Source organism: Mus pahari, chromosome 1 (assembly GCF_900095145.1).
Source record: "Mus pahari chromosome 1, PAHARI_EIJ_v1.1, whole genome shotgun sequence".
Lineage (NCBI taxonomy): Eukaryota > Metazoa > Chordata > Mammalia > Rodentia > Muridae > Mus > Mus pahari.
The window spans coordinates 161,128,656-161,132,615 of NC_034590.1; the positions used below are offsets into that span (position 1 = coordinate 161,128,656).

The 3,960-nt window shown below is 39.0% G+C and overlaps 1 pseudogene; it reads left to right on the forward strand.

The window, feature by feature from the left end:
- The first annotated feature begins 2,501 nt into the window (after positions 1-2,501).
- Positions 2,502-3,344, forward strand: LOC110335328 (annotated as a pseudogene).
- Positions 3,345-3,960: the final 616 nt, after the last annotated feature.

The window sequence follows — 3,960 nt, forward strand, 5'->3', positions numbered from 1 at the left end:
ATTCTGGAACAGAGCCTGGTGAATATACCATCCAACCCCCAGGAAGATGTGAGGAGATGGACACTTGGTACCTGAGTGCAGTACCAGAATGTAGCTTAAAATAAGTGGGTTATCTTAAGTTATGATTCTAGTCAGAGAAGAGCCTAGCTATATGGCCAAGGTATTTATAAATATAGCTTTAGTCTGAGTCTTGTTTCTGGGAGCATGGGACTGGGAGGGGGAACCAGACTCCCACCTCAACAGGAAAGAATAAAAAAAAAAAAAAAACACCTTGGTTTTCCTTCTGCATACTGTGTTAAGGAGAAAGTATTAAGTTCTAATTCTTCTGTTTAAGATCCTAACAAATTTAATCAAACCATGAAATTTGGCCCTTAGATGTGGGACTTTGGCCACTGTATGTAGATGACAACCTTAGATTTCCTGAAACATCTCTTGCTGACCTTCCAAATAAGATAACGCCAGGTACCTTGCATTTGGAAAATATAAGAAGAACATCCAGGACCACTGTGGGACATTTCAGCAAAATGTCTCTGATGTACTTAGAACAGTCTATGGAATTTAAAGAGGAATCTTTACATCGCCTCCTCCTCTACTGCCTAATGCATTCATTCCCAAATGTCAATGTTAATACTTTTCCACCTGAACTTGCTAAACTGGTGCACAAGGATTATAAACTTATCAATAAAGTCAGAATGAAAAAAAAAAGTGCTGCAAGATTTAATTTTCAGATCCCATGAATTTCTATTGATTTGGGAGGACACAGCCCAGAGTAGTGAGGAAGTAATCTACACTTTGTATCAAGGATGCCTATTTCAAATGCCTTTGTTACAAAGCTGTCACTCTGCAGAAAATAGGTTACACTGTTGATGAGAAAACTCATGAGAATCTTCCTGGATATTACATTTTCCTAACATCACTTTTAAATGTGAAAATAAAAAATGGCAATAACCTCGTAAAGATGTGATCGCCCATACCTCAGAAAATTCTTTTTGCAAGGAAAGCTTAAAAGAGAGAAAATAAGAGGATCATATTTAAAATGACCTTCCAAGAAAACCCACAGAAGAAGTAAAATTCTTGTAATCTTGTCTCAGAATTTATGCTTTGGACCATAAAATGTCAATTATTAGAATTAGCAGAAGCAAAAGATCTGCTGAAGAGAGCAGTCTTGCCTACTCTTGTCATTAAGAGTTTCTCTCTGTGTCTGATTTTCCAAATCAAAGGAACAAAGGTGGTAACGTGAAAATCAAAAGGGAAAATGTATATGAATAATTACTTTCAAGCATGGATTTGGTTGGCATCCTCAATAGCACTAATTCAGCACATTTCCCTTTAGGTGGAGCTCAAATGAATAGCCCTGATTCTTATCTACTATGTGGACATGCCTACAGAACACAGTAGTAGCATACCTCCCTCCAGTAAGAATCCATGTGAGCACATGCAAAATGAATGAAATAATATAGGGGGAGATGCTGAATCCTAAATTCAATCATGAGAAATTTGTAGATAAACTTTGTCCAAGGTAAACTGGAGAAAATCCTTGTCCTGAGGAGATATGTATCAAAGTACTAAAACTCACATAAAATGATATGTGTTACATATATTACAGTACAATTATAGAGAAATTTTCATCCCCTATCCTCTTCAGCCATAATCACCTCATGGCTTCACATTAACTACCTTTTACTTCCCTGTATTTCTCTTGTGTTCATGACCATGTATGACTTTGTGAATTCTACCCCACCCATTTGGGAAATTTTTCTCTTGCTCATTTAAATATTCATGAATCCACTTCCTCTAATACTTATTAAATGTGCTTAGAGGGTTAGGTAAGGCATAGATGAGAATAGTTTGCACCCTTCATAACCATGTCTAAATGACAATGACAGACATATACACCGAGCCTGCAATGAGATATGATGAACAGTTATCTAGGGATTGTACAAAAGTGGGGTGAGGATTGAGTGAAACTTTAAGATTTAGGGAAGGGTTTTGTTCAGTTTTCTTTTGCTCTTGATGATGATGAATTTTAAATTTTTGTTGGTTGCTTATTTGTTCAGTGGGTTATGCATTATATTTCAAAATTAGAAGCAAGGCAATGGAACATTAGGAACAACCTGTGCCAGCACAGCGACTTGGCAATTAAATGTACTGTCGAGGATTCTAAGCAGTTTAATCTGGCTGAGAACATACGAGTTATGTTTCATTTCCTTTTTTTTTTAGTTGATATGGACAGATAGATGGAGATTGCTACGTTACTGTGTGAAGATGTTCAAATTAATCAAATAGAAGAGAGATGATTGAGCATTTTAAAGGTGGTCTAACTGCATTAATAAATTTGGGATTTAGAAATATCACTTTATGTCTATACAGATGATAGTAATGGTGATATAAGTGCTTGAAACATTCATTAAAAAGTATATGGTGGTCCTGTTGGTCCCAGCACCAGGAGAGGTGGAGGAGTGGCCTGTGGTGGTGGTGGCAGCGGCGACTGGCCATGTTAGATGGGGCCCACAGAGAAGGGCCATCCGACTGCTACAGCATTACCCACTGGCACCTCAAAGTGTCCACCATACCAGAGGGTACCTGCCTTGACTGGCACAACTGCATCCAAAAATTGTGAGTGTCCTTTCTGCTTTGACTATGCGTTGCCACATAGTCTTCAGTGTCAGAGTGGCCATCTTGTTTGTAGCAACTGTTGCCCCAAACTTACATGTTGTCCCACCTGCCGGGGCCCATTGGGATCCATTCACAACTTGGCTATGGAGAAATTGGCCAACTCAGCACTCTTCCCTTGTAAATATGCCTCTTCTGGGTGTGAAAGAAATAACTGCCACACACCGAAAAGGAGCTCTGCGAGTTCAGGCCCTATTCCTGTTCCTGCCTTACTTACTCCTGCCTTACTCCTGCCCCTGCCCTGGAGCTTCCTCTAAGTGGCAAGGCTCCTTGGATGCTGTCAAGCCCCACCTGAAACAGCGGCACAGTCCATTACCACCTCGCTACAGATATTAACCTTCCTGGTGCGGTTGACTGGGTAATGATGCAGTCTTGTTTGGTGTTTCATTTCATGTTAGTCTTGGAGAAACAAAAAATATGATGGCCATCAGCAGTTCTTTGCAACTGTACAGCTCATAGGAACACGAAAGCAAACTGAAAATTTTGCATATCGACTTGAGCTAAATGGTCATAGGCGGCGATTGACTTGGGAAGTGACTCCTGGATCTATTCGTGAGGGAATTGCAACAGCCATTATGAATAGTGACTGCTTAATGTCTGACACCAGCATTGCATAGCTTTTTGCAGAAAATGGCAATTTAGGCATCAGTGTAACTATTTCCATGTGTTGAAACAGCAATCAAATATTTCTGGCCAGTGTTTAAAATTCGCATTTGACTTCACAGAGAATAAGGCACCCATCTGCTCGCCAACCTAAAATTTTCCTGATAGGTAGAAGCTAGTCTTGCAGGTAAACAAAAACAGTTGCACGAAGTAACACTAATATTTTTTTTTAAAAATTCAACAGTAAACCACTGGAAAAAAATATATACCCAAGATGGGCATCTTTTGTATTAAGAAAGGAAACATTGTAAAATATTTCTGAGCTTTGTTGTAGATTGATTGTATTGATGACAATTTTCAGAGAGGTGTGTCTGTGCATGCGTGCTGCACATGTGTAGTTGGGTTTCCTTTAACTGATAAGCCATCTGCATGGTCACGGACGACTGCTTTCCCCTTGTGAGTTAACGCAGTGCTGCTGTGGTTTCATTTGTGTGTGTGTGTGTGTGTGTGTGTGTGTGTGTGTGTTTGCTAATTTTTATTCAAGTTTTTCATTAAATACATTTGACTTTCTTTTCTGTAATTCAGGTTTTTCGCACTTTTGTACCTTTTAAGTTAGTGCCTTTTTTATATTCATAATTGCTTAATGTCCAAAGTTTGTGTTCAGTACAGATTTTCTTTCCTGCA